We start from the raw sequence: 21755 nt of genomic DNA, 5'->3' as shown, positions 1-21755 counted from the left end.
TAGCAGCTGTTAACTGAGGAGCACTCTGGTACAGGAGCTGTTTACTGAGGAGCAACCTGGTACAGCAGCACTTTACTATGGAGCACTCTAGTATAGCAGCTCCTAACTAAGGACATCTCTGGTAGAGCAGCTCGTCACTGAGGAGCACTCTGGAACAGCAGCTCTTTATTAAGGAGCACTCTGGTACAGAATACTCTTTACTGAGGAGCACTCAGGTACAGCAGCATTTTACTAAGGAGCAATCTGGTATAGCTACACTTGCCTGAGGAGCACTCCGGTACTGCAGCTCATTACTGAGGAGCCATTTGGAACAGCTGCTCTTTACTAAGGAGCAGTCTGGTACAGCTGCTCTTTACTGAGGAACACTCTGGTACAGCTACTCTTTACTGAGGAGCACTCTGGTACAGCTACTCTTTATTGTGGAGCACTCTTGTACAGCTGCTCTTTATTGTGGAGCACTCTGGTCCAGCTGCTCTTTATTGTGGACACTCTTGTACAGCTACTCTTTATCGAGGAGCCCTCTGGTACAGCTACTCTTTACTGTGGAGCACTCTGGTCCAGCTGCTTTTTATTGTGGAGCACTGTTGTACAGCTACTCTTTATCAAGGAGCACTCTTGTACAGCTACTCTTTACTGTGGAGCACTCTGGTCCAGTTGCTCTTTATTGTGGAGCACTCTTGTACAGCTACTCTTTATCGAGGAGCACTCTGGTACAGCTGCTCTTTACTGAGGAGCACTCTGGTCCAGCTGCTCTTTATTGTGGAGCACTCTGGTACAGCTACTCTTTATCGAGGAGCACTCTTGTACAGCTACTCTTTATCGAGGAGCACTCTGGTACAGCTACTCTTTATCGAGGAGCACTCTGGTACAGCTGCTCTTTACTGAGGAGCACTCTGGTACAGCAGCTCTTTACTGAGGAGCACTCTGGTGCAGCAGCTCTTTAACCCGAGGAGCACTCTGGTACAGCAGCTCTTTACTGAGGAGCACTCTCGTACAGCAGCTCTTTACTGAGGAGCACTCTGGTATAGCTGCTCTTTACTGAGGAGCACTCTGGTACAGCTGCTCTTTACTGAGGAGCACTCTGGTACAGCAGCTCTTTACTGAGGAGCACTCTGGTACAGCTACTCTTTACTGAGGAGCACTCTGGTACAGCAGCTCTTTACTGAGGAGCACTCTGGTACAGCTCCTCTTTACTGAGGAGCACTCTGGTACAGCTGCTCTTTACTGAGGAGCACTCTGGTACAGCTACTCTTTACTGAGGAGCACTCTGGTACAGCAGCTCTTTACTGAGGAGCACTCTGGTACAGCTACTCTTTACTGAGGAGCACTCTGGTACAGCAGCTCTTTACTGAGGAGCACTCTGGTACAGCTACTCTTTATTGAGTATTTTACACCCCTGTACCATTATAGCAAAACACCCACACACACACACACACACACACACACACACACACACACACACACACACACACTCTCTCTCTCTCTCTCTCTCTCTCTCTCTCTCTCTCTCTCTCTCTCTCTCTCTCTCTCTCTCTCTCTCTCTCTCTCTCTTTCTCTCGCTATCTCTTCTTCTTTCTCTCTTTAACTCCTAGTCCTAACATGCTGCCACTGGCACTGCAGTAATACTTCAGTGTTCCAGTTGTGGCACGGTGGAACGTATAACAACCGTGCATCACAATAAAACTTCATAAGCGTAAACTGCAGAGTGGTGCATATACCTTTCTCTCCTTTGACTTCTTTTATGACGCCGCCAGGGCTTTGTATAATAACACTCCGACAGTCCTGGCCACAGATATAAACCCATTAGAGCTCCACAATCCACAAACCTACTTCATTGTCATCTCAATGAATCAACAGAGCTTATTAAAGAAAAGAATAGCCCTGCCCTCTGGACTCCCCGAGCTGTCAGACTACACACGGCTCCAACTGAGAGCTCATTGGCTGCTCACACCAATTCAGGAAATATCACACTCATTCAGACTCCCAGGATTAAACCAAGGGTTTTAAAGCGGCACCCTGGACGCTTCTTTCTTAGACATTATCAATCCTGAACCACACTAGTAGCGTTAAACATGCATGTCTGTTGCTAAAAGTGAGACTTCAAATAACGCATCGCAGACAAGCATCTATTGCTAATACGAGCATCAATCATTTATTGCTAAAGAAACAGATACATTGCCTTCAGAAAGTATTCACACCCCTTGACTTTTCCCACATTTTGTTGTGTTACAGGCTGAATATAAAATGAATTAAATTGAGATTGTGAAATCACTTCCAAAGGTGCTTCTACAAAGTATTGACTCAGGGGTGTTAAGACTTCTGTAAATTAGATATTTCTGTACTTAATTTTGAATACATTTGCACTTAAAAAATGTAAAGCATGTTTTCATGTGTAAATGGATGAGAAAAATATATATTAAATTTATTGTGAATTCAAGCTGTAACAACCCCATTTACAATAAGACAAGGGGTATGAATACTTTCTGAAGGCACTGTAGGTGGTATTTCACTACACAACCAGCCATTTCAGATTCAAACATTCTAGTTTGTTCAGAGTGTCCCAGTCCAGAAATGGTTTTACTTACAGAGGAAACAGAAACACAATCTCCTGGAGAAAAATGCCTTTGTCCCGTTTTCTGTTCTATTCCACCTCTCCAGCTCCTTTCCCCCATTCCCCTCCTGCCACACAGGTACGTACAAATACATACACACATACACTCCTATTACCTAGGGGATCAATTCTAACGAGGCACTCTCCCTAGACTACAAGGTCTCCCATCCTGCCATCACCGATTGGTTTCTCGCTGACCGGTCCCCTCCCCTCTTGCCCCCCACACCAACACAGCCTTGAATTAATCAGCCTTTGAAGCAGGCAGGTGGGAAATCAGGCAAGGCCGCAGTTGATGAGCAGGTGAATGGGAGATTGCGTGTGTGTGAAGCCTGGTGATTGGCACGGCAAGGGGAGGCGAGGCGAGGAGAACAGCACAGCACCGTGGCAAGCCAGCCTCATTTCTACCGCACAAGGTCGGCTACCCTCCCCGGCACACACAGCCCCGGCCATGCAGCTACCTCCCATCATCTCACACATCCCATTACAGCTGAGCCCCGGCACACACAGCCCCGGCCATGCAGCTACCTCCCATCATCTCACACATCCCATTACAGCTGAGCCCCGGCACACACAGCCCCGGCCATGCAGCTACCTCCCATCATCTCACACATCCCATTACAGCTGAGCCCCGGCACACACAGCCCCGGCCATGCAGCTACCTCCCATCATCTCACACATCCCATTACAGCTGAGCCTCCTCTGTCTGCATGTGAGTGAGTGAAAGAGAGAGAGAGATAGAAAGGGGGGGAGAAAGAGGGAAAGAGGGAGAGAGGGGGAGAGAGAGAGAGAGAGAGGTAGAGGGAGAGCGAGAGAGAGAGAGAGAGGGGGGGGGACCGAGAGAGAGAGCGAAAGAGAGAGAGGGGGAGAGAGAGGAGATCGAGGGAGAGAGAGAGATAGAGGGGGAGAGAGAGAGAGAGGGAGAGAGAGAGAGGGAGAAAGAGAGAGAGAGAGAGAGAGAGAGAGAGAGAGAGAGAGAGAGAGAGAGAGAGAGAGAGAGAGAGAGAGAGAGAGAGAGAAAGAAAGAAGGAGATAGAGAGAGAGCTAGAGGGAGAGAGGAAGGGGAAGAGAGATAGGTAGGGAGAGAGAAGGGGACCGAGAGAGAGAGAGGGAGGGAGAGAGAGAGAGAGGGGGGCGAGAGAGAGGGAAGAGAGAGGGGAGAGAGAGCGAGAGGGGGAGAGAGAGAGGAAGAAGGAGAGAGAGAGAGAGCTAGAGGAAGGGGAAGAGAGATAGGTAGGGGGAGAGAGAAGGGGACCAAGAGATAGAGAGGGAGGGAGAGGGATAGAGGGGGAGAGAGAGGGGAGCGAGAGAGAGGGAATGAGAGAGAGAGGGGTGGGGCAAGAGAGAGGGGGAGAGAGAGGGGGGGGAGAGTGACAGGGAGGGGGAGAGAGAGACAGAGGGAGAGAGAGATAAAGCCCTTAAATCGAATTGAATTAAGAGAGAGGGAGAGAGAGAGAGACAGGGAGGGGGAGAGGGATGAAATGCAAACATATGTTTTCCATGCCACTAAAGCCCTTTGAATTAATTTTAGAGAGAGAGAGAGAGAGAGAGAGAGAGAGAGAGAGAGAGAGAGAGAGAGAGAGAGAGAGAGAGAGAGAGAGAGAGAGAGAGAGAGAGAGAGAGAGAGAGAGAGAGAGAGACCGAGAGAGAGAGAGAGAGAGAGAGAGAGAGAGAGAGAGAGAGAGAGAGAGAGAGAGAGAGAGAGAGAGAGAGAGATACTGACGTCGCTGATACGTACACAGCTACGATTATTTTATTTTATCTGTTGGATTTGGGAGGGGGGATTGTGTGAACGACGTGGGATTTGCTATGATGCTGAGCTGTGTAGTGTGTGGAGTGTGTGAATTAAATCTCAGGTGGACTGGTGTAGGGGCTAGCTCCGACACCAAGACTGGTGTAGGGGTTAGCACTGACATCAACTGTCTCCCCTGTCTGTCACATTGCCACTGTTAAATGTTCTAAGAACAAACTAGACAGTGCGGGGAAATCATCAAGTAATCTGAAAAACTGTTTGAAAACTGTCTAGGAACGACCATGCTTTTATTTTGTGGCATTAATGTCAACCCACTGGGCACAGACGTCAATTCAAAGTCTATTCCACGTTGGTTCAACGTAATTCGTTGAAATGGAGTGGAAACAACGTTGATTCAACCCGTGTGTGCCCAGTGTGATATTGTGATTGTCTGTCCCACAATACAGGTACATACACACACAGACTTACACACATACCAACATAATGTCGTGGAAATATTAATCAATACTGAAGACAGACAAGGTCAATCACCAATCAGGATATTACTTTATTCAAAACGTATTAATACAACAGATTGGCGCCAGAGGAGATGGCCGCCGTTTTACGGTCTCCTAACCAATTGTGCTATAATGTGTTTTTGTTTCGCGATATTTGTACATAATGTTTCTGCAACTGTATCTTACGGAAGAAAATAACTTCTGGACATCAGGACAGCGATCACTCACATCGGATTAGACGAAGATTTCTTCAACAACAACAACAACAAGCAGGACTCACACGATATTCTCCAAACAACCCACAGGGCAGACATCCCAATTATTCGCAAAAGGAAGCGACGCAGAGGACGAAGAGCCGTATGCCTCGTCCGGACCAGCAGAATACAACTAGGAAAGCTGCCGTTATGTGCAATCATTGGACAATAAACTAGATGAGGTACGATCACGAATATCCTACCAACGGGACATCAAAAACTGTAATATCCTATGCTTCACGGAATCGTGGCTGAATGTTGAAATGAATATTCAGCTAGCGGGATACACGCTGCACCGGCAGGATAGAACAGCACACACCCTAAGACGAGGGGGGGGCGGTCTGTGCATATTTGTAAACAACAGCTGGTGCACGAAATCTAAGGAAGTCTCTAGATTTTGCTCGCCTGAAGTAGAGTATATTGTGATAAATTGCAGGCCACATTACTTGCCTAGAGAGTTCTCACCTATGCTTTTCGTGGCTGTTTGTTTACCACCACAGACAGATGCTGGCACTAAGACCGCACTCAGTCAGCTTTATAAGGAAATAAGCAAACAGAAAACCACTCACCCAGAGGCGGCGCTCCTAGTGGCCGGAGACTTTAATGGAGGGAAACTCAAATCAGTTCTACCAAATCTCTATCAACATGTTAAATGTGCAACCAGAGGGGAAACTCCTCACACACAGAGACACGTACAAAGCTCTCCCTCGCCCTCCATTTGGTAAGTCTGACCACAACTCTATCCTCCTGATTCCTGCTCACAAGCAAAAATTAAAGCAGGAAGCACTAGTGACTCGGTCTATAAAAAAATGGTCAGATGAAGCAGATGCTAAACTACAGGACTGCTTTGCTATCACAGACTGGAACATTCTTCCAATGACATTGAGGAATACCCCACATCAGTCACTGGCTTTATCAATAAGGGCATTGAGGACGTCGTCCCCACAGTGACTGTACGTACATACCCCAACCAGAAGCCATGGATAACAGGCAACATTCGCACTGAGCTAAAGGGTAGAGCTGCCACTTTCAAGGTGCGGGACTCTAACCCCGAAGCTTACAAGAAATCCCGCTCTGCCCTGCGACGAACCATCAAACAGGCAAAGCGTCAATACAAGGCTAAGATTGAATCATACTACCCGGCTCCTACGCTCGTCGGATGTGGCAGGGCTTGCAAACTATTACAGACTACAAAGGGAAGCACAGCCGCGAACTGCCCAGTGACACGGGCCTAACAGACGAGCTAAATCACTTCTATGCTCGCTTCGAGGCAAGCAACACTGAGGCATGCATGAGAGCATCAGCTGTTCTGGACGATTGTGTGATCACGCTCTCCATAGCCGACATGAGTAAGACCTTTAAACAGGTCAACATACACAAGGCTGCGGGGTCAGACGGATTACCAAGACGTGTGCTCCGGGCATGTGCTGACCAACTGGCAGGTGTCTTCACTGACATTTTCAACATGTCCCTGATTGAGTCTGTAATACCAACAAGCTTCAAGCAGACCACCATAGTCCCTGTGCCCAAGCATACAAAGGCAACCTGCCTAAATGACTACAGACCCGTAGCACTCACGTCCGTAGCCATGAAGTGCTTTGAAAGGCTGGTAATGGCTCACATCAACACCATTATCCCAGAAACCCTAGACCCACACCAATTTGCATACCGCCCAAACAGATCCACAGATGATGCAATCTCTATTGCACTCCACACTGCCCTTTCCCACCTGGACAAAAGGAACACCTATGTGAGAATGCTGTTCATTGACTACAGCTCAGTGTTCAACACCATAGTAGCCTCAAAGCTCATTACCAAGCTAAGGAACCTGGGACTAAACACCTCCCTCTGCAACTGGATCCTGGACTTCCTGACGGGCCACCCCCAGGTGATAAGGGTAGTCAGCAGCACATCTGCCTCAACACTGGAGCTCCCCAGGGGTATGTGCTCAGTCCCCTCCTGTACTCCCTGTTCACCCACGACTGCATGGCCAGGCACGACTCCAACACCATCATTGCGTTTGCTGACGACACAAAAACGACAATGACGAGACAGCCTATAGGGAGGAAGTCAGAAACCTGGCCGGGTGGTGCCAGAATAACAACCTATCCCTCAACATAACCAAGACTAAGGAGATGATTGTGGATTACAGGAAAAGGAGCACCGAGCACGTCCCTATTCTCATCGACTGGGCTGTAGTGCAGCAGGTTGAGAGCTTCAAATTCCTTGGTGTCCACATCAACAACAAACTAGATTGGTCTAAACACACCAAGACAGTTGTGAAGAGGGCACGACTAAGCCTATTCCCCCTCAGGAAACTAAAAAGATTTTGGCATGGGTCCTGAGATCCTGAAAAGGTTCTACAGCTGAAACACTGACAGCGTCCTGGCTGGTTGCATCACTGCCTGGTACGGCAATTGCTCTGCCTCAGAGGGTAGTGCGTACAGCCCAGTACATCACTCGGGCAAAGCTGCCTGCCAACCAGGACATCTACACCGGGCGGTGTCAGAGGAAGGCCCTAAAAATTGTCAAAGAACCCAGCCACCCGAGTCATAGACAGTTCTCTCTACTACCGCATGGCAAGCGGTACCGGAGTGCCAAGTCTAGGACAAAAAGGCTTCTCAACAGTTTTTACCCCCAAGCCATAAGACTCCTGAACAGGTAATCAAATGGCTACCTGGACTATTTGCATTGTGTGCCCCCCCCAACCCCTCTTTTTTTACGCTGCTGCTACTCTCTGTTTATCATATATGCATAGTCACTTTAACTATACATTCATGTACATACTACCTAAATTGGCCCGACCAACCAGTGATCCCACACATTGGCTAACTGGGCTATCTGCATTGTGTCCCACCACCTGCCAACCCCTCTTTTTACACTACTGCTACTCTTTGTTCATCATATATGCATAGTCAATTTAACGATACCTACATGTACATACTACCTCAATAAGCCTGACAAACAGGTGTCTGTATTTAGCCTTGCTACTCTTTTTTCAAATGTCTTTTTACTGTTGTTTTATTTATTTCTTTACTTACCTACACACACACACACACACACACACACACACACACACACACACACACACACACACACACACACACACACACACACACACACACACACACACCTTTTTTTTCGCACCATTGGATAGAGCCTGTAAGTAAGCATCTGTTGTTTTCGGCGCACGTGACAAATAAACTTTGATTTGATTTAACATCGATTAATTATTTCAATAATGAAGCTAGTCGACAAACCACCCCTAGATGATTAGTTGAGAGCACAACGAGTGCATTTGAGCCACAGCATTTTATAGAAAAGTTCTTCCTCCTGAATGTTCGAGACAAACAACAGATGTATGGAATGAGCCACAAGGTTAGGATTTGTATGAAAGATGCCATAAAGACTGTTCTCGTTGAGGGTAGAAACCAGGTTCTGGCCAAGGTTCCCCTCATAATTATCCATACCCAAGCAATCTCCCCCTGGTACCTTCCAGTCAGACCCAAGCAATCTCCCCCTGGTACCTTCCAGTCAGACCAAAGCAATCTCCCCCTGGTACCTTCCAGTCAGACCTGAGCAATCTCCCCCTGGTACCTTCCAGTCAGACCCGAGCAATCTCCCCCTGGTACCTTCCAGTCAGACCCAAGCAATCTCCCCCTGGTACCTTCCAGTCAGACACAAGCAATCTCCCCCTGGTACCTTCCAGTCAGACCCGAGCAATCTACCCCTGGTACCTTCCAGTCAGACCAAAGCAATCTCCCCCTGGTACCTTCCAGTCAGTCTGGAGAAATCTCTCCCTGGTACCTTCCAGACAGACCGGAGAAATCTCTCCCTGGTACCTTCCAGTCAGAACTGAGAAATCTCCCACTGGTACCTTCCAGACAGACCGGAGAAATCTCTCCCTGGTACCTTCCAGTCAGTCTGGAGAAATCTCTCCCTGGTACCTTCCAGTCAGTCTGGAGAAATCTCTCCCTGGTACCTTCCAGACAGACCGGAGAAATCTCTCCCTGGTACCTTCCAGACAGACCGGAGAAATCTCTCCCTGGTACCTTCCAGTCAGACAGGAAAAATCTCTCCCTGGTACCTTCCAGTCAGACAGGAGAAATCTCTCCCTGGTACCTTCCAGTCAGAACTGAGAAATCTCCCACTGGTACCTTCCAGACAGACCGGAGAAATCTCTCCCTGGTACCTTCCAGTCAGTCTGGAGAAATCTCTCCCTGGTACCTTCCAGTCAGTCTGGAGAAATCTCTCCCTGGTACCTTCCAGACAGACCGGAGAAATCTCTCCCTGGTACCTTCCAGACAGACCGGAGAAATCTCTCCCTGGTACCTTCCAGTCAGACCGAAGAAATCTCCCTCTGGTACCTTCCAGTCAGACCGGAGAAATCTCCCCCTGGTACCTTCTAGTCAGACCGGAGAAATCTCCCTCTGGTACCTTCCAGTCAGACCGGAAAATCTCCCTCTGGTACCTTCCAGTCAGACCAGAGAAATCTCCCTCTGGTACCTTCCAGTCATACCGGAGAAATCTCCCTCTGGTACCTTCCAGTCAGACCGGAGAAATCTCCCTCTGGTACCTTCCAGTCAGACCGGAGAAATCTCTCACTGGTACCTTCCAGTCAGACCGGAGAAATCTCCCTCTGGTACCTTCCAGACAGACCGGAGAAATCTCTCCCTGGTACCTTCCAAACAGACCGGAGAAATCTCCCACTGGTACCTTCCAGACAGACCGGAGAAATCTCTCACTGGTACCTTCCAGTCAGACCGGAGAAATCTCTCCCTGGTACCTTCCAGACAGACCGGAGAAATCTCTCCCTGGTACCTTCCAGTCAGTCTGGAGAAATCTCTCCCTGGTACCTTCCAGACAGACCGGAGAAATCTCTCCCTGGTACCTTCCAGTCAGACCGGAGAAATCTCCCTCTGGTACCTTCCAGTCAGACCGGAGAAATCTCCCTCTGGTACCTTCCAGTCAGACCGGAGAAATCTCCCTCTGGTACCTTCCAGTCAGACCGGAGAAATCTCCCTCACATGAATGGAGTGTGGCTGGTTCGGTTTATCACCTAAGGCATCGTACATCTACTGTCAGCATGAAGCCCCAGAGGCCCACTCTCAGTTCACACAGACACAATATAGTTCTAACAACCCCCTATTCTGTTGCATAAACAACCGTTTGATTCAATAACAGTATTAAACATAATGTTGTAATTTCACCCACAACAATAAACACTACTGTATACAGTACACAATTACACACACACAGACCAGTGATGTGAGTGGTTTGATCACCACAAGCTGCCAAGTCCACATGTTTTTCACAACACCCCTACACACTTCTCTCTGTAGCCACAGAGGACCCTGAGATGATGGTAGCATACTGTACCCACCTGGACAGCTGTCAGAGCATCTCCCACTGTCTAGACAAACCTAACAACACACACTCTCCCCTCCCCGGGGCACTTTCCCTCTCTCTCTATCTTTCTCTCTCTCACTATCATTCTCTCTCCATCTTTCTCTCGCTTTCCCTCTCTCACTATCTTTCTCTCTCCTTCCCTCTCTCTCCATCGTTCTCTCTCTTTCCCTCTCTTTCCTTCTTTCTCTCTGTCTTTCTCTCTCTTTCTTTCTCTATCTGTCTTTCTCGTTCCCTCTCTCATTATCTTACTCTCTCTTTCCTTCTTTCTCTTTCTATCTTTCTCTCTCTTTCTATCTGTCTCTCTCTTTCCACCTCTCACGACCTTTCTCTTTCTCTCTCTTTCCCTTTATCTTTCCCTCTCTCTCTATCTGTCTCTCTCTTTCTATCTTTCTCTCTCTCTTTCCCTCAATCTTTCTCTCTTTTCCCCACTCTCTATATCTGTCTCTCTCTTTCCCTCTCTCTATCTGTCTTTCCCTTTTCCTCCATCTTTCTCTTTATTTTCCCTCTATCGTTCTTCTCTCTTTCCCTTTATCTTTCCCTCTCTCTCTCCCTATCTTTCTCTCTCTTTCCCTCTCTATCTTTCTTCTCCCTTTCCCTCTCTCTCTCTGTCTCTCTCTTTCCCTCTATCTTTCCCTCTCTCTTTCCCTCTCTCTCTCTTTCCTTCTCTCTCTCTATCTGTCTCTCTATTTTTCTCTTTCTCTCTCTATCTTTCTTTCTCCTTCCTCCCCTCTCTCTATATCTCTCTTTTTCCCTCTCTCTCTCTCTCTCTCTCTCTCCCTCTCTCTCTGTCTCTCTCTCGTCAGAGTGCATGCTGGGAGTGAGTCGTCAAGCAGGAGTGATTGTGAGAGCGAATGGAATTTCTTTTCACTCTATCAGGTTTTGGTATGTATATATATATTGATTAGTTTAGTTGTTTTAAGGGTATCTTGTTTAAACTATCACTAAGCACGTATAGGGGTGGTGGGATCTTTGAGGTTGGTTTTTCGCGAGGGCACAACCAGCGGGTGGGGCTGGTTGCTATGGCCACTCGCGGAAATGTAGAGTTTGAAAAACTTAGTCGGAGGCATGGAGTAAAGATTCCTGCTGCGGCCGGGTGTTCAGTGGAAGAATGTAGCTTGGCTGTGGGTGCTATCATTGGGTATAAATCAGCCTCAAGGATGAATAGCGCTGTAGTGATATTCTTAGATTCAATTGAAAAGGTGAATAAGATAGTTGAGAGGGGTGTTGTGTTGCGGGAGACACAGACGCCGGTATTTCCGCTTATGAATCCGGCGAAGAAAGTTATGCTTTCTAACGTGCCACCATTTGTTAGAGATGAAGTGTTAGAGCGAGAGTTATCTCGCCATGGTCAAATCGTATCTACAATAAAGAAGGTTATTTTTGCATGCAAATCTCCGTTGTTGAAACATGTCGTGTCTCATAGGAGACAAGTGCATAGGATTTTAAAAAAGGAAGGAGATGAACTGAATTTAGCGTTTAGCTTTAAGATTGATGGATTTGATTATGTCTTCTATGCATCTACTGAATCAATGAAATGCTTTGGCTGTGGAAGAGAGGGGCATTTGGTGCGTAGTTGTCCCGAGAATGAGCGCGCTGAGCCTGGTAGTAGCTCTAGTAAGGGTGCAACTAACGCACCGCCGCGAAGGAATGAACATAATAAGGGTGCCGGGGAAGAGAGAAGGTGGGCAGATGTGGTTGGAAAAGTAGGAGAGGAAGGCATTGTGGATACGGGGGCAATTGTGGTAGATCAGAACAAAGGGAGAGGGGAAACAGTAGGTGAGATTGCGATTGCCGTCGCTGAGGTGGTGAAGGGGTGGTGAAGGGTCTAATACTAAGAGAAAGGTAGAGATTTATAAATCAGTTGAAGATGAACAAGTTGTAGAGATGGTGGAGTTCTCTTCTGGGGAGGTTAGCGAGAGTGAGTCATCTGACGCGTCACAACAATATAGTGAGATAAATGGGGTGGAAGGGAGGTATGGGATCGAGAAGATACGTCAATTTCTGAAGTTGACAAAAGGGAAGAAATATATGCAGGATTACAATGTAACTGATTTTTTCCCTGAACGTGAATTGTTTATTGAATCAGCAAAGTTTCTGATGTCAAAAATTACAGGGGGAAGTTTGAAAAGCCCTGAAATTGCTAGACTCAAGAAAGTGGTCACGAGAGTGATAAGTGATGTAAATTCTAAAGAAAATGAAAGAGTTCAGTTGCAGTTTTAACTCTGTAAAGAGATGTGGTGGCTGTATCTTCCTCTGTATATTTTTTTCATCCATGAGCAGTTTTAAGATTTCTTCTTTAAACGTAAATGGGGCAAGAGATGTTAGAAAAAGAGCCATGGTGTATGAGTTAATTAGGGGAAAGGGAAGTGACAATTTTTCTACAAGAAACGCATAGTAATTTGGAAAATGAATTTATGTGGCAACAGGAGTGGGGGGGACAGTGGTGTGTAGTCATAAAAACTCAAAAAGTGGGGGTGTGGTTATCTTGTTCTCAAAAGGGTTTTTGCCTTTGTCATATGAGGTTGAAGAGGTAGTTGAGGGGAGGTTATTAAAAGTTAGAGAAAGGTATGAAAACATCACTATGTGTCTGATAAATGTATATGCCCCAGTGGTGACAGTTGAGAGGGTATGTTTTTTAGAGACATTATCAATTACCATTGAGAAATGTAACAAAGAAGATTATTTATTTATTGCTGGGGATTTTAACTGCACAGTTAGCGATTTAGATAGAAATCACCAAGAACCTCATATAGCCTCAAGGACTTTTTTAAAACGCCTCATTGTAACAAATGAACTGTGTGATATTTGGCGGAGTCAACATGGAGGAACAAGGCAGTACACCTGGGCGCATGTGAGAGAGAACATCATCTCTATGGCCAGGTTAGATAGGTTTTATGTTTTTGAGCATCAATCTCAGGTCTGTAAATCAAGTGTAAAACCCCAGTGGGATTTTCTGATCATTGTTTAATAACAGAGGTGGTGTTCATTAATGATGTAAAACCCAAAAGCGCATACTGGCATTTTAATATAACTTTATTGAGTGATGCTCACTTCAGGAACTGTTTCAGTTTTTTGGGGGAGAGGTGGAGGTCTCAAAAGGCCAGTTTTGTATCCCTTCAACAGTGGTGGGATATAGGGAAAATCCAGATTCAACAATTTTGTAATCAATACACGAGGAATGTCACCAAGGATATCACCAGATCAATGAAAGCCCTAGAGATTGAAATAGTGGAACTCATGACGTTGGTTGACACCACAGGAGATCGAGGAAATACTCAGGCCCTCAAGAGGAGAAAAGCTGCATTGGCAGACCTGCTGGGTATCAGAGCACAGGGGGCACTGGTGAGAAGTAAGTTTCAGGGAATATCTGAAATGGATGCCTCATCCAAATTTTTCTTTGGTTTAGAGAAAAAGAATGGACAAATAAAAAGTATTCATTGTCTCAAATCAGCTGTTGGAGAGCTCACTAGCCCTAGTAAATTTAGAAAGAGGGCAGTAGAGTTCTATGCTGAGCTCTACAAGTGTGAGTACAAAGAGGACAAAACAGTGACACAGCAGTTCTTTGATGGGCTCCCAAAGGTGGCTGCAGAAGCTCAGGTTGAGCTTGAGCAACCCTTGTCTTTGCAGGATTTATACACTGCATTAAAAGGCATGGAAAATGGAAGGGCACCAGGCATTAATGGGCTTCCCGTTGACTTTTTTAAGTCTTTTGGGGCTATGTTGGGAGAGGATTGGTTAGAAGTAGCTAATGATATTTTAACCGGAGGGTTACTACCAATAAGCTGCAGAAGGGCTGTCCTCACCCTACTGCCCAAAAAGGGTGATCCGAGGGAGGTGAAGAACTGGTGGCTGGTGGCTTTATTGTGCACTGATTATAAGATATTGTCAAAGGCTTTGTCCAACAGGCTGAGGGAGGTGATGGGGCAAATCATACATATGGATCAGTCCTACTGTGTTCCTGGCAGGCAGATAGGGGATAACATTTATCTGATTCGTGATTTTTTTGGACGTCTCTAGGGCTATTGGGTTGGATGCTGGTCTAATTTCAATTGATCAGGAAAAGGCATTTGACCGAGTTGAACATCAATATTTATGGTACACGTTTGGGTTCAGCTCTGGTTTTATTGCCATGATAAAGGTGATATATGGTGACATTGAAAGTGTATTGAAAGTTAACGGTGGTTTGAGTGCTCCTTTTAAAGTGTGTAGAGGTATTAGGCAGGGATGTTCTATGTCAGGAATGTTATATGCTATTGCAATAGAGCCACTACTAAATAGCATTAGAAGTCGCATTGCAGGGGTGTGCCTTTCAGAGGATATTCCTCCTATTCGTCTCTCAGCCTATGCTGAGGATGTAGTTGTGCTAGTGAAAAATCAAGCGGAGGTGGATAGCTTGAGTGAGTCTAATGGTTGATCGTTTTAGGGGAATATCCTCTGCAAAGGTAAATTGGGAAAAGAGTTGTGCTTTACAGATTGGAGAATGGTCTGGAGGGATCATGGCTTTGCCAAGGGGGCTAGAATGGTGTAAGAGAGGTTTTAAGTATCTTGGAGTGTACCTAGGATATGAGGGGACTATGGAAAGAAATTGGAGTGGGGTGGTTGAAATGGTGGAAGGGAGGATGAGGAGATGGCGTTGGTTACTATCTCGTATGTCATATAGGGGGCGCACTATTATAGTTAACAATGTGATTGCCTCTGCACTGTGGCATCGGTTGTCCGTTTTAGAACCACCATCTGGCCTTCTGGCTAAGATACAGGCAATTATTTTGGATTTCTTTTGGGATAAATATCACTGGGTTCCACAAAGTGTTTTGTATTTGTCAAAAGAGGAGGGGGGACAAGGTCTTGTACATCTTGCTAGTAGGGCTGCTGCTTTCCGGTTTCAGTTTATTCAAAGGTTGCTTTATGGACCGGAAAATGTGGTGTGGAGAGGGGTGGCAGGTCTTATATTACAGCGAGTTGGAGGATTAGGTTTAAAGAAGGCTTTATTTCTGGTTGATAGTAGACAGATTTCTAGGGAGGGAGTACCGTTTTACAGAGGCCTTCTCAGAGTATGGAGCATAATGAAGGTGTCCAGATGAACTTCAGCGGAGTCAGTGCATTGGTTGTTGGAGGAACCTCTGGTGTATGGGGCAAGACTGGATTGTACAACTGCAGCTGTTCCACATTTCTCCAAGATTCTGGTGAAGGGGAAAATCATCACCTTAAGACAGTTAATGGCCATGGCTGGGCCCGCCTTAATGGATGGAAGACGGATGGCAGAACATTTGGGGATGAGGTCGGAAAGGATTGTCGGACAAATGCTGGGGAGCTGCAGGAAGGCTCTGTCAGCGGAAGAATGGGGTATGCTTAGTAGCCACAAGAAGAAGGCAAAAGATGAAGACGTCTCATTTCCAAGACTAGGGATTACACCAAATATCCAAGAGTCAGAAAGAAAGGCGTTATTTCTGGATTTGAGAGCGTTGGAGGAGGTGGGTTTGGATGAGGTGAATGGGAAGGACTTGTATAGGGGGTGTGTCAAAGTGTTGAATAAAGATAAATTGAAAAATAGAAAAGACACTCCATGGAGGGTAAGATTGGGCATTGATGACAAGGTAAAGCCAGCATGGAGAGCACTGTACAAACCACCGTTACAAAAGGGTACTGGTGATATGCAATGGAGGGTTTTACATGGCATCATTGCAGTTAATGCTTTTGTATCTGTTATTAACTCAGATGTTAGAGATGGATGTCCTTTTTATAATATAAGAGAAACCATTTTTCACTGTTTTATGGAGTGTGAGAGGATAAAACCTCTATTGGAAATGCTGGAATCTTTGTTTAAAGCTGTAGGGGAGTTTTTCAATAACACTGTTTTTATTTTGGGGTTTCAATATAGTAAACAACAGAAAAGAAAATGTCAAATGTTACATTTTATTTTGGGACAAGCTAAGATGTCAATTTTTCTGAGTAGGAAACGGGATATGGGCAGGATGTAAGATGTGTTTTTAAAGGATTAGTGAAAGCAAGAATAAAAGTAGATTTTGAGTTCTTTTTTTTTTGTAGAGGAGGGGAAATGATTTTTTGCTGATGAAATAAGTTGAATGTATATGTTATGTATTTATTTTTGTTTAGGAATTACATTTGTTGTTTCATTTCTGAAAAAGCAGTGTGTCATTATTTATGTTAACACTTGAGTAAAAAATAAAGGTTTTATAAAAACTCAAAAGTCTCCCTCTATCCCTCTATCTTTATATGTTTCTCTTTCCCTCTCTTTCTACCTTTCTCTCTTTCCCTCTATCTTTCCTTCTCTGTGTGTCTCTCTCTTTCCCTCTCTCTCTCTCTCTCTCTCTCTCTCTCTCTCTCTCTCTCTCTCTCTCTCTCTCTCTCTCTCTCTCTGTCTGTGTCTCTCTCTTTTCCTCTCTATCTTTCTCTCTCTTTCCCTATATTTATATATTTATATCTCTTTCCCTCTATCTATCTCTCTTTCCCTCTTTCCCTGCACCACATATATCTACTTTCTAGCCCAGTCCAGCCATCAGAACGTGCTACTAATTTCTGCCGCAAATGTCTTCCTGGGAACTCAGGACATTGTGGTGAGCAATTCCTGATGAACCCATGAAAGGCGAGATAGCATTATGAGGGAGTGTGTGCCGGCAGAGAAGAGGGTAATGGTGGGCCTGAAACACAGTCACCTATAAGGGTTCTTGTATACACCTTGAATATGTACTATACATTCATGTTGACTATCTGCTTATGCACTGTCTATATTGATTTGGTTTCACATTGATCAGATGGCAATCACATGACACACTTTTAAGTGGGGAGACAGCCGGCAGTGAAGGAGTTAACGACGATCATAACTCCTCTCCTGGGGGATCCTAGTTTACATTCATTACACCATAGCCCCGGGCAAACTGCATATCAAGCAGTATTACAAACAACCAACTGGCATATCTACTTACCATCAGCGCAGAGCAGCGGGTTGTTTCTAAAAGAAGGCTGGATGGCTGTTTGACTGGCTGGCTGGTGAGAGGCCGCTGAGCAGAGAGAAGCTTATCCAGCCCACAGAACACACAACCCACAATGCACTTCACACAGCCATCCTGCTACACTGCTTCATATCTACTACACACATGTTCTCTCTGTTTCCATCTCCCCCTTCATCATTCCCCTCTATCTTTCTCTCTCCTTTTCTTTCCATGGCCCTGCCTCTCAGTGGCGACCCGTCATTCAGGGCTGGTGGGGCTGTTTTGAGCATGGGGGGCTTGCCTGTTTTGCTTGTTATTTTGCCATTAATACGTGTCACATATCAGTTTGCAAACAATGTCAACATAAAAAAATGTAGGCCCTAACAGTTTGTGGGCACCGTTTGTCACTGTTAGAGTGCAATTCATGTATTGTTTAGTGTTGTGTCGTGTATTGGCTTTGCTGGCATGCATCTCACATTTGTTTGTTTGCCCCACCAAGACTTGCATGCTAAAATTGCCACTGGGGCCTACATAAAGCTGTCCCAACAGCAGAGTCCCAACATCTTACCATTGCTACACCTGGCTTTCAGTGGAGCCTTGTCTGGCAGCCAAACAGTTCGTTCAGCATCATTTACTGCCTTTTAAGAAACATAGCTGATATGGCAGACTTGCATAAACAAATGTGGTTTCTAGTTACAATAGTGATGTACAAACTATGGCATAAGGGGACGACAAGCGGATAAGAGGTCATCCGTATTTTCGATTAAGAAATGAATGAGCGAGCAAGGACGGACGTAGTCAATATAACTATTTGTTCAGCACTTTTGAAATGTACTGCGACAGAATTCAGAACATGGGCCGTTCTTACAGTGTACTCACTGTACAACACGTCAGAACTGTAGGATAAATAAAGGGGGCATATAAACAGACAATGAAAGCCCTTAGAATATTCAATGATTACATTTCTCAATAACAGGTTTTAGGCTATTTGTGCACCACCAAGTTAGAACAGTAGGCGAAGTTAAGAGCAAATGATTAGGGTGAGGCACACTGAACGGCATTTGGGTCTTTACGTGTCAAAAAAGATACACGTCATATAACACTATTTGATGTGTTAAATGACCTTTTAATTTAATTTAATTTAATCTTAGATAAAGAAAACATATCTCTCTTGCATATTACATCATTTAGGCAGCAGCATACAATAGATGTTTGGACTCACCTTGTGAAGGTGGCGCAGCGGTCCTTTGTGGGCAAATTCTGTCATCAAATTTTGTCATCAAAGTCGGGCATTCTCTGGATTTATGGTGGGAACTCGGGGAAAAAAACACAGCCACTCCATTGAACAACAGGCTAACGTTAGTGGTTTCTTTGCAACGCTTGCAGTTAGCCACTGATTCCTTCCAAACGACTCATTGTCAAATTTGCAATTTCCAACTTGTTGTGTAATCTTTATGTACAATGGCCGATGAGCACCGATACGTTCTATCAATCCTTTCTCTTCATTATTTCTCTTCATATGACAAGGATTAAAAAGGATTTGCCAGTAGATTGTTGACTTGATGACAACTGGTGATGATTTCTAGCTAAGACTTTGAAAATAAGATGTTGACATGCTCAGTCCAATCAAAGCTACGGTAGCTATAACATGATTTGATTTCATTCTATCTGTGGCCAAAGACCTTGAGCCTTCTTGGATGGGCACTACTAATATTAATCTATGGCATATCCCAAGGGGCTAACATTTTGGAGCTCTAAGCTTAGAATTGGGGATGAAGTACTGTCCCATGAGTGACAGAAAACTGAGCCAATCACGACAGAAAACTGAACCAATCAGGTGCAACGCTCTGTATTTTCTGCTGGCTAGCCCCACCATCCCAGAAAGCACTGAGCTCGGCTGTAACACCTGCATCTTGGAGCTGCCTTACTCAAGAAAGCAAAAAAGAGAACATGTTTGTATGAGGCTTTATTAACTCAATGACATTTTATTGATTTTTTTACATTGTTTGCAAACTGATATGTGACACGTATTAATGTCAAAATAACAAATTAAACAGACAAGCCCCACCCCCCCCCAAAAAAACCTGTTTTATTTTATGTATTTATTTGACCTAAAAGCTCTGCCCCACCTGCCCTGAATGACAATTCATTGTTTAGTGTTGTGTTGTGTAGTGGCTTTGCTGGCATGCATCCCACATGTTCTGTTTGTTTGCTCCACCAAGATGTCCATGCTAAAATCGCCACTGCTGTCTCTCCATTTCCATAACATGAAAATAGACACTACTATCAGTTCCTCTCTCCTCTGACTACAGACACGGAGAACGTCTCTGATGGTTTGATGGTAGTAGTGTGGTATCAGTAATGCTACAGTACAGTGGTTGTGTCTGTGGTGTGTCTGTGTTTGCTTTGTGGATTGAGGTAGCGGTTGCTCTATACAAACGCTGTGTAGCTAGCCACTACACCCCCCCCCGACCACCCATCTGATTCTCATTCTCGGTGGGCTCTGACACACAACGTCTGCCTGTTCTAATTGTCTGACATGTTATATCTCAGGAAAAGAGGAGGCAGGGGGGTCTCAGCGGGGGGCCAGAGCAGGGGCCAGGAAACACAGAAGGGGTAACTGTTTCACAGCACTCAGGTGAGAGGGAAGACACAGCCACGCTCACCTCTTTGTATTCACCATGACTAAAAGTGGAATTACAACTCAACGGCGGGCAGTCGAGGGGTTTGATGTATAGAAAAGTACTACTAGAGTACAGTGGAGGATATCAGCGGGAAAGATGGTGGCTGGTACAGCGTGAGGATGCATTCTATTTCTGGGGATTGTATGATGGGGTTGTATGGGTAACGTAGTTTTGTCGGATGACATTGATTCGTTGGATGCCTCAATATAAGTTCCCGATTCCCATTTTGTGTACTGTAAGTGGAATGTGTCTACTGGGAAAAAACAGAGCGATGCATAATATAATAAACATGCATGCAGAGAGAGGAGTTCATTCTCCCTGACATAGCTTGGTGGTCTTTAATATGTTCCATCCTTGTGGATGTTAAATCTTTCAGAGGCCAGATGGTTTGTAGACTGTGTTTTCGCTCCCAGCCTCACGGTACCCCTCATTTATACATTCATCCACATCTTGCCTTTTAATCCCAGTGGTGGGTCCAGCCTGACGGATGCCCTCCCAGGCTGGCAAGGAGGCGCAATTAGCGACTCCACGAGACAGAGGAGACTACTAGTGGGGTGGAATGAGCTGGGAGAGAATCCCCCTCTCTTTAACGCACTGCTAAACACAGTTATAGCCTACCGTGTACGCATCCCTTGGAGTTCTCTCAAATAACAACTTATTTTTTAAATATTCAAATGCTCTTTAAAAAATATATAAATAACCCCTCCACCCTGGAGCTTGGCAAATTTGAAAGATAAAATAAATAACTTGTTTTTTCGCCAGTAATGTTCAAAGTTTGAGGTGTTAGTATTTGGATATTTAATGTGAAACATTCCTTTTGGCTGGGCTCCTTATTTTCTTGTCTTAGATGGCGGTTGGTCTTTCTATCTGTAATGTTCTCCTGTGGAGGTCTGATCTGGTCATGTTGAGCCATGCTGTCTCAGTAGGAGACCAGTCTCTACTGTGCTCTACTCTGCTTTACTCTGCTCTACTCTACTCTGCTCTACTCTGTTCTACTTTGCTTTATGTTGCTTTACTTTGCTCTACTCTGCTCTACTACTGCTCTACTCTGCTCTACTACTGCTCTACTCTGCTATACTACTGCTCTACTCTGCTCAACTCTGCTATCCTCTGCTTTACTCTGCTTTACTACTGCTGTACTCTGCTCTACTACTGCTTTACTCTGCTCTACTACTGTGTTACTCTGCTTTACTCTGCTCTACTCTACTCTACTACTGCTCTGCTCTACTCTGCCTTACTTTGCTTACTCTGCTCTACTCTACTCTACTACTGCTCTGCTCTGCTTTACTCTGTTCTACTCTGCTCTACTCTGCTTTACTTTGCTTACTATGCTCTCCTCCTGCTTTACTCTGCTCTACTACCGTGTTACTCTGCTCTACTCTACTCTACTACTGCTCTACTCTGCTCTGCTCTACTCGGCTTTACTTGGCTTACTCTGCTCTCCTCCTGCTTTACTCTGCTCTACTCTGCTCTACTCTGCTTTACTCTGCTTTACTACTGCTGTACTCTGCTCTACTACTGCTTTACTCTGCTCTACTCTGCTCTACTACTGCTTTACTCTGCTCTACAATGGCTTTACTCTGCTCTACTCTGCTCTGCA

At 45.4% G+C, this 21755-nt stretch overlaps 1 protein-coding gene across 12 annotated transcripts in view; it reads right to left on the bottom strand.

The window, feature by feature from the left end:
* LOC118359241 (CUGBP Elav-like family member 5) overlaps nucleotides 1–21755 on the bottom strand; it is a 418411-nt gene that overhangs the window by 361124 nt on the left and 35532 nt on the right. The gene's annotated exons all lie outside the window — the stretch shown is intronic.

This window comes from Oncorhynchus keta, chromosome 26, assembly GCF_023373465.1.
Source record: "Oncorhynchus keta strain PuntledgeMale-10-30-2019 chromosome 26, Oket_V2, whole genome shotgun sequence".
In the NCBI taxonomy this organism is placed as follows: Eukaryota; Metazoa; Chordata; class Actinopteri; order Salmoniformes; family Salmonidae; genus Oncorhynchus; species Oncorhynchus keta.
The sequence above is the reverse complement of the archived record's forward strand: the minus strand, read 5'-3'. Positions and strand labels throughout refer to the sequence as shown.